This window comes from Oncorhynchus mykiss, unplaced genomic scaffold (assembly GCF_013265735.2).
Source record: "Oncorhynchus mykiss isolate Arlee unplaced genomic scaffold, USDA_OmykA_1.1 un_scaffold_292, whole genome shotgun sequence".
NCBI classification, from domain to species: domain Eukaryota; kingdom Metazoa; phylum Chordata; class Actinopteri; order Salmoniformes; family Salmonidae; genus Oncorhynchus; species Oncorhynchus mykiss.
The window spans coordinates 220029-229527 of NW_023493743.1; the positions used below are offsets into that span (position 1 = coordinate 220029).

A 9499-nucleotide genomic window follows, 5' to 3' on the forward strand; every position below is an offset into this window, starting at 1 on the left:
CTATGCTACTGTGGCCTATAGAGCTAGAAGGCTGGATAACCAGGTGTGTAAAGGTGTGAAGTGGGACAGATGGCCTGCAGTCCTATCCCAAATGGACAACTAATCCCTATGTACTTGCGGAGATCTGAGAGGATGCGATTGGTATAAGAAACACGACTAAACTTCAACCTCCGGAGGGGTCAAAAAAATGCATTTTCGTTGTCGGCAGGATTTGAACCTGCGCAGGAAGATCCTAATGGATTTCTAGTCCATCGCCTTAACCACTCGGCCACGACAACGTTGACAGAAGAAAGCAAGCTTGTTAGGAGTGAATGGGCCAACAGGCATAGCCTACAGAAAGTGAAATTTAACAACTGAAAGATAATGCAGTAACTCATTATAATGCAATAACACAAAATGTTCCCCTCATTCATTTGTTATTAAGTCCAGCTGTTTTCTTATTTAACCTTGATCTTTGCTCAGCTCCAGAAGGTCTGCATTTGAGAGTGTTTATTATGAATTGTTATTTCACTGTGTGAAGTTGTTATTTCATCATTCTTATTATTACTGCTGAGCAGCATGACTCCTGAGAGGCACTAAAAAACTGTCAGAAGTGGGATTTGAACCCACGCCTCCATGGGAGACTGCGACCTGAACGCAGCGCCTTAGACCGCTCGGCCATCCTGACTACAGCACAGTAACTGGGTATCGGGTTAAAGTGTATGCGGTAAAAGTAGAAATATGAACAACGCTCTAAAATCACCACAGAGACCAGAACAACAATGCACGATACTGACTTGCACTTTCAATAGTCATTTGTTTTTATAAATTAAAAAGTCCAGTCATTGATTTAACCTCAATATGGCCTTCAATGGGAAAGAGTAGTAAATCGTCATTGAATGAGAGCTAAACTGGCATCAGAATATGGCCATTCTGATATAAATTATAAAATTCCTCAGATAAGACTGAAAAAGTGTCTGGAAATATCAGCAACCATCAGGGTAAGAGTGACAACAGGTCCACATGGGGGAAATCCTTACAAATGGCTTAATGAGTCATTTCAACGCAATCGTGTTATTATTTATTTTTAGGGTTTAACAAGGCAGCTCACCTGTGACTTGACATTAGATGCGGCGACTTTGATTACCCTGCAGACGATATTTTTGTTCTTCCCGCCAATACAATCCACTGACAACGACCGACGAGTTCTGCGTTCCGAGATTAATTTTGTTATTTGCCTGTTTGGGGCCCGCCTGTGAAATTGCGCGATTCTTGCAATTCTCTTTCAGCCTCTCATCAACTAGCTGTTTTTGCAGAATATTAAAAATACGATAGTTATTCACTACTCATATTAACTAGGTGTCATTTACGTTACCTTAAGTCATTTATTTTTCAACTGGATTTTACAAAGGTGCATGACATGCAGGCGCTAAAAAATTGTCAGGAGGGGGTTTCAAACCATGCCTATAGGGGAGTCTGCGACCTGAATGACTTAATGGTTATTTTCAATGCAATCGAGTTTTTTCTTTTTCTTTTAGGGTTTAACAAGGTTTCTCACCTGTTACCTGTGGCTTGACTTTAGATGTGGCCAGTTCGATTACCCTGCAGCCTAAGAGTGTCTTCAGAATATGGCCAATTTGACATGAATTTAAAAATGCCTCAGTTAGGACCAAAAAAGTGTCTGGAGCTTCCCGTCAAGGTAAGAGTGACAACAGGTTTCCACATGTCAAAATGGGGGAAATCTTAGCAAATGGCTTCATGGTTATTCATGAGAATCGTGTTGTTGTATTGTTGAGTGTATCATGGAATCTCACCTGAAATCTGTGGCTTGACTACAAACCTGTAACCTATGCTACTGTGGCCTATAGAGCTAGAAGGCTGGATAACCAGGTGTGTAAAGGTGTGAAGTGGGACAGATGGCCTGCAGTCCTATCCCAAATGGACAACTAATCCCTATGTACTTGCGGAGATCTGAGAGGATGCGATTGGTATAAGAAACACGACTAAACTTCAACCTCCGGAGGGGTCAAAAAAATGCATTTTCGTTGTCGGCAGGATTTGAACCTGCGCAGGAAGATCCTAATGGATTTCTAGTCCATCGCCTTAACCACTCGGCCACGACAACGTTGACAGAAGAAAGCAAGCTTGTTAGGAGTGAATGGGCCAACAGGCATAGCCTACAGAAAGTGAAATTTAACAACTGAAAGATAATGCAGTAACTCATTATAATGCAATAACACAAAATGTTCCCCTCATTCATTTGTTATTAAGTCCAGCTGTTTTCTTATTTAACCTTGATCTTTGCTCAGCTCCAGAAGGTCTGCATTTGAGAGTGTTTATTATGAATTGTTATTTCACTGTGTGAAGTTGTTATTTCATCATTCTTATTATTACTGCTGAGCAGCATGACTCCTGAGAGGCACTAAAAAACTGTCAGAAGTGGGATTTGAACCCACGCCTCCATGGGAGACTGCGACCTGAACGCAGCGCCTTAGACCGCTCGGCCATCCTGACTACGGCCCAGTAACTGGGTATCGGGTTAAAGTGTATGCGGTAAAAGTAGAAATATGAACAACGCTCTAAAATCACCACAGAGACCAGAACAACAATGCACGATACTGACTTGCACTTTCAATAGTCATTTGTTTTTATAAATTAAAAAGTCCAGTCATTGATTTAACCTCAATATGGCCTTCAATGGGAAAGAGTAGTAAATCGTCATTGAATGAGCGCTAAACTGGCATCAGAATATGGCCATTCTGATATAAATGATAAAATTCCTCAGATAAGACTGAAAAAGTGTCTGGAAATATCAGCAACCATCAGGGTAAGAGTGACAACAGGTCCACATGGGGGAAATCCTTACAAATGGCTTAATGAGTCATTTCAACGCAATCGTGTTATTATTTATTTTTAGGGTTTAACAAGGCAGCTCACCTGTGACTTGACATTAGATGCGGCGACTTTGATTACCCTGCAGACGATATTTTTGTTCTTCCCGCCAATACAATCCACTGACAACGACCGACGAGTTCTGCGTTCCGAGATTATTTTTGTTATTTGCCTGTTTGGGGCCCGCCTGTGAAATTGCGCGATTCTTGCAATTCTCTTTCAGCCTCTCATCAACTAGCTGTTTTTGCAGAATATTAAAAATACGATAGTTATTCACTACTCATATTAACTAGGTGTAATTTACGTTACCTTAAGTCATTTATTTTTCAACTGGATTTTACAAAGGTGCAGGCGCTAAAAAATTGTCAGGAGGGGGTTTCAAACCATGCCTATAGGGGAGTCTGCGACCTGAATGACTTAATGGTTATTTTCAATGCAATCGAGTTTTTTCTTTTTCTTTTAGGGTTTAACAAGGTTTCTCACCTGTTACCTGTGGCTTGACTTTAGATGTGGCCAGTTCGATTACCCTGCAGCCTAAGAGTGTCTTCAGAATATGGCCAATTTGACATGAATTTAAAAATGCCTCAGATAGGACCAAAAAAGTGTCTGGAGCTTCCCGTCAGGGTAAGAGTGACAACAGGTTTCCACATGTCAAAATGGGGGAAATCTTAGCAAATGGCTTCATGGTTATTCATGAGAATCGTGTTGTTGTATTGTTGAGTGTATCATGGGATCTCACCTGAAATCTGTGGCTTGACTACAAACCTGTAACCTATGCTACTGTGGCCTATAGAGCTAGAAGGCTGGATAACCAGGTGTGTAAAGGTGTGAAGTGGGACAGATGGCCTGCAGTCCTATCCCAAATGGACAACTAATCCCTATGTACTTGCGGAGATCTGAGAGGATGCGATTGGTATAAGAAACACGACTAAACTTCAACCTCCGGAGGGGTCAAAAAAATGCATTTTCGTTGTCAGCAGGATTTGAACCTGCGCAGGAAGATCCTAATGGATTTCTAGTCCATCGCCTTAACCACTCGGCCACGACAACGTTGACAGAGGAAAACAAGCTTGTTAGGAGTGAATGGGCCAACAGGCATAGCCTACAGAAAGTGAAATTTAACAACTGAAAGATAATGCAGTAACTCATTATAATGCAATAACACAAAATGTTCCCCTCATTCATTTGTTATTAAGTCCAGCTGTTTTCTTATTTAACCTTGATCTTTGCTCAGCTCCAGAAGGTCTGCATTTGAGAGTGTTTATTATGAATTGTTATTTCACTGTGTGAAGTTGTTATTTCATCATTCTTATTATTACTGCTGAGCAGCATGACTCCTGAGAGGCACTAAAAAACTGTCAGAAGTGGTATTTGAACCCACGCCTCCATGGGAGACTGCGAACTGAACGCAGCGCCTTAGACCGCTCGGCCATCCTGACTACAGCACAGTAACTGGGTATCGGGTTAAAGTGTATGCGGTAAAAGTAGAAATATGAACAACTCTGTAAAATCACCACAGAGACCAGAACAACTATGCACGATACTGACTTGCACTTTCAATAGTCATTTGTTTTTATAAATTAAAAAGTCCAGTCATTGATTTAACCTCAATATGGCCTTCAATGGGAAAGAGTAGTAAATCGTCATTGAATGAGCGCTAAACTGGCATCAGAATATGGCCATTCTGATATAAATGATACAATTGCTCAGATAAGACTGAAAAAGTGTCTGGAAATATCAGCAACCATCAGGGTAAGAGTGACAACAGGTCCACATTGGGGAAATCCTTACAAATGGCTTAATGAGTCATTTCAACGCAATCGTGTTATTATTTATTTTTAGGGTTTAACAAGGCAGCTCACCTGTGACTTGACATTAGATGCGGCGACTTTGATTACCCTGCAGACAATATTTTTGTTCTTCCCGCCAATACAATCCACTGACAACGACCGACGAGTTCTGCGTTCCGAGATTATTTTTGTTATTTGCCTGTTTGGGGCCCGCCTGTGAAATTGCGCGATTCTTGCAATTCTCTTTCAGCCTCTCATCAACTAGCTGTTTTTGCAGAATATTAAAAATACGATAGTTATTCACTACTCATATTAACTAGGTGTCATTTACGTTACCTTAAGTCATTTATTTTTCAACTGGATTTTACAAAGGTGCAGGCGCTAAAAAATTGTCAGGAGGGGGTTTCAAACCATGCCTATAGGGGAGTCTGCGACCTGAATGACTTAATGGTTATTTTCAATGCAATCGAGTTTTTTCTTTTTCTTTTAGGGTTTAACAAGGTTTCTCACCTGTTACCTGTGGCTTGACTTTAGATGTGGCCAGTTCGATTACCCTGCAGCCTAAGAGTGTCTTCAGAATATGGCCAATTTGACATGAATTTAAAAATGCCTCAGATAGGACCAAAAAAGTGTCTGGAGCTTCCCGTCAGGGTAAGAGTGACAACAGGTTTCCACATGTCAAAATGGGGGAAATCTTAGCAAATGGCTTCATGGTTATTCATGAGAATCGTGTTGTTGTATTGTTGAGTGTATCATGGGATCTCACCTGAAATCTGTGGCTTGACTACAAACCTGTAACCTATGCTACTGTGGCCTATAGAGCTAGAAGGCTGGATAACCAGGTGTGTAAAGGTGTGAAGTGGGACAGATGGCCTGCAGTCCTATCCCAAATGGACAACTAATCCCTATGTACTTGCGGAGATCTGAGAGGATGCGATTGGTATAAGAAACACGACTAAACTTCAACCTCCGGAGGGGTCAAAAAAATGCATTTTCGTTGTCAGCAGGATTTGAACCTGCGCAGGAAGATCCTAATGGATTTCTAGTCCATCGCCTTAACCACTCGGCCACGACAACGTTGACAGAGGAAAATAAGCTTGTTAGGAGTGAATGGGCCAACAGGCATAGCCTACAGAAAGTGAAATTTAACAACTGAAAGATAATGCAGTAACTCATTATAATGCAATAACACAAAATGTTCCCCTCATTCATTTGTTATTAAGTCCAGCTGTTTTCTTATTTAGCCTTGATCTTTGCTGAGCTCCAGAAGTTCTGCATTTGAGAGTGTTTATTATGAATTGTTATTTCACTGTGTGAAGTTGTTATTTCATCATTCTTATTATTACTGCTGAGCAGCATGACTCCTGAGAGGCACTAAAAAACTGTCAGAAGTGGGATTTGAACCCACGCCTCCATGGGAGACTGCAAACTGAACACAGCGCCTTAGACCGCTCGGCCATCCTGACTACAGCACAGTAACTGGGTATCGGGTTAAAGTGTATGCGGTAAAAGTAGAAATATGAACAACGCTCTAAAATCACCACAGAGACCAGAACAACTATGCACGATACTGACTTGCACTTTCAATAGTCATTTGTTTTTATAAATTAAAAAGTCCAGTCATTGATTTAACCTCAATATGGCCTTCAATGGGAAAGAGTAGTAAATCGTCATTGAATGAGCGCTAAACTGGCATCAGAATATGGCCATTCTGATATAAATGATACAATTGCTCAGATAAGACTGAAAAAGTGTCTGGAAATATCAGCAACCATCAGGGTAAGAGTGACAACAGGTCCACATTGGGGAAATCCTTACAAATGGCTTAATGAGTCATTTCAACGCAATCGTGTTATTATTTATTTTTAGGGTTTAACAAGGCAGCTCACCTGTGACTTGACATTAGATGCGGCGACTTTGATTACCCTGCAGACAATATTTTTGTTCTTCCCGCCAATACAATCCACTGACAACGACCGACGAGTTCTGCGTTCCGAGATTATTTTTGTTATTTGCCTGTTTGGGGCCCGCCTGTGAAATTGCGCGATTCTTGCAATTCTCTTTCAGCCTCTCATCAACTAGCTGTTTTTGCAGAATATTAAAAATACGATAGTTATTCACTACTCATATTAACTAGGTGTCATTTACGTTACCTTAAGTCATTTATTTTTCAACTGGATTTTACAAAGGTGCATGACATGCAGGCGCTAAAAAATTGTCAGGAGGGGGTTTCAAACCATGCCTATAGGGGAGTCTGCGACCTGAATGACTTAATGGTTATTTTCAATGCAATCAAGTTTTTTCTTTTTCTTTTAGGGTTTAACAAGGTTTCTCACCTGTTACCTGTGGCTTGACTTTAGATGTGGCCAGTTCGATTACCCTGCAGCCTAAGAGTGTCTTCAGAATATGGCCAATTTGACATGAATTTAAAAATGCCTCAGATAGGACCAAAAAAGTGTCTGGAGCTTCCCGTCAGGGTAAGAGTGACAACAGGTTTCCACATGTCAAAATGGGGGAAATCTTAGCAAATGGCTTCATGGTTATTCATGAGAATCGTGTTGTTGTATTGTTGAGTGTATCATGGGATCTCACCTGAAATCTGTGGCTTGACTACAAACCTGTAACCTATGCTACTGTGGCCTATAGAGCTAGAAGGCTGGATAACCAGGTGTGTAAAGGTGTGAAGTGGGACAGATGGCCTGCAGTCCTATCCCAAATGGACAACTAATCCCTATGTACTTGCGGAGATCTGAGAGGATGCGATTGGTATAAGAAACACGACTAAACTTCAACCTCCGGAGGGGTCAAAAAAATGCATTTTCGTTGTCAGCAGGATTTGAACCTGCGCAGGAAGATCCTAATGGATTTCTAGTCCATCGCCTTAACCACTCGGCCACGACAACGTTGACAGAGGAAAACAAGCTTGTTAGGAGTGAATGGGCCAACAGGCATAGCCTACAGAAAGTGAAATTTAACAACTGAAAGATAATGCAGTAACTCATTATAATGCAATAACACAAAATGTTCCCCTCATTCATTTGTTATTAAGTCCAGCTGTTTTCTTATTTAGCCTTGATCTTTGCTGAGCTCCAGAAGTTCTGCATTTGAGAGTGTTTATTATGAATTGTTATTTCACTGTGTGAAGTTGTTATTTCATCATTCTTATTATTACTGCTGAGCAGCATGACTCCTGAGAGGCACTAAAAAACTGTCAGAAGTGGGATTTGAACCCACGCCTCCATGGGAGACTGCAAACTGAACACAGCGCCTTAGACCGCTCGGCCATCCTGACTACAGCACAGTAACTGGGTATCGGGTTAAAGTGTATGCGGTAAAAGTAGAAATATGAACAACGCTCTAAAATCACCACAGAGACCAGAACAACTATGCACGATACTGACTTGCACTTTCAATAGTCATTTGTTTTTATAAATTAAAAAGTCCAGTCATTGATTTAACCTCAATATGGCCTTCAATGGGAAAGAGTAGTAAATCGTCATTGAATGAGCGCTAAACTGGCATCAGAATATGGCCATTCTGATATAAATGATACAATTGCTCAGATAAGACTGAAAAAGTGTCTGGAAATATCAGCAACCATCAGGGTAAGAGTGACAACAGGTCCACATTGGGGAAATCCTTACAAATGGCTTAATGAGTCATTTCAACGCAATCGTGTTATTATTTATTTTTAGGGTTTAACAAGGCAGCTCACCTGTGACTTGACATTAGATGCGGCGACTTTGATTACCCTGCAGACAATATTTTTGTTCTTCCCGCCAATACAATCCACTGACAACGACCGACGAGTTCTGCGTTCCGAGATTATTTTTGTTATTTGCCTGTTTGGGGCCCGCCTGTGAAATTGCGCGATTCTTGCAATTCTCTTTCAGCCTCTCATCAACTAGCTGTTTTTGCAGAATATTAAAAATACGATAGTTATTCACTACTCATATTAACTAGGTGTCATTTACGTTACCTTAAGTCATTTATTTTTCAACTGGATTTTACAAAGGTGCATGACATGCAGGCGCTAAAAAATTGTCAGGAGGGGGTTTCAAACCATGCCTATAGGGGAGTCTGCGACCTGAATGACTTAATGGTTATTTTCAATGCAATCAAGTTTTTTCTTTTTCTTTTAGGGTTTAACAAGGTTTCTCACCTGTTACCTGTGGCTTGACTTTAGATGTGGCCAGTTCGATTACCCTGCAGCCTAAGAGTGTCTTCAGAATATGGCCAATTTGACATGAATTTAAAAATGCCTCAGATAGGACCAAAAAAGTGTCTGGAGCTTCCCGTCAGGGTAAGAGTGACAACAGGTTTCCACATGTCAAAATGGGGGAAATCTTAGCAAATGGCTTCATGGTTATTCATGAGAATCGTGTTGTTGTATTGTTGAGTGTATCATGGGATCTCACCTGAAATCTGTGGCTTGACTACAAACCTGTAACCTATGCTACTGTGGCCTATAGAGCTAGAAGGCTGGATAACCAGGTGTGTAAAGGTGTGAAGTGGGACAGATGGCCTGCAGTCCTATCCCAAATGGACAACTAATCCCTATGTACTTGCGGAGATCTGAGAGGATGCGATTGGTATAAGAAACACGACTAAACTTCAACCTCCGGAGGGGTCAAAAAAATGCATTTTCGTTGTCAGCAGGATTTGAAACTGCGCAGGAAGATCCTAATGGATTTCTAGTCCATCGCCTTAACCACTCGGCCACGACAACGTTGACAGAAGAAAACATGCTTGTTAGGAGTGAATGGGCCAACAGGCATAGCCTACAGAAAGTGAAATTTAACAACTGAAAGATAATGCAGTAACTCATTATAATGCAA

At 41.0% G+C, this 9499-nt stretch overlaps 7 non-coding genes across 7 annotated transcripts; all 7 read right to left on the minus strand.

Moving 5' to 3' along the window:
• Positions 1-196: 196 nt before the first annotated feature.
• trnas-aga lies at positions 197-278 on the minus strand. The gene has a single exon. It is a non-coding gene; the product is annotated as a tRNA-Ser (tRNA).
• A 306-nt stretch (positions 279-584) lies between these two features.
• On the minus strand, positions 585-667 carry trnal-cag. The gene has a single exon. It is a non-coding gene; the product is annotated as a tRNA-Leu (tRNA).
• Positions 668-2022: 1355 nt separating this feature from the next.
• trnas-aga lies at positions 2023-2104 on the minus strand. Its single transcript has one exon. It is a non-coding gene; the product is annotated as a tRNA-Ser (tRNA).
• A 306-nt stretch (positions 2105-2410) lies between these two features.
• Positions 2411-2493, minus strand: trnal-cag. Its single transcript has one exon. It is a non-coding gene; the product is annotated as a tRNA-Leu (tRNA).
• A 1346-nt stretch (positions 2494-3839) lies between these two features.
• trnas-aga lies at positions 3840-3921 on the minus strand. The gene has a single exon. It is a non-coding gene; the product is annotated as a tRNA-Ser (tRNA).
• A 1735-nt stretch (positions 3922-5656) lies between these two features.
• Positions 5657-5738, minus strand: trnas-aga. Its single transcript has one exon. It is a non-coding gene; the product is annotated as a tRNA-Ser (tRNA).
• Positions 5739-7482: 1744 nt separating this feature from the next.
• trnas-aga lies at positions 7483-7564 on the minus strand. The gene has a single exon. It is a non-coding gene; the product is annotated as a tRNA-Ser (tRNA).
• Positions 7565-9499: the final 1935 nt, after the last annotated feature.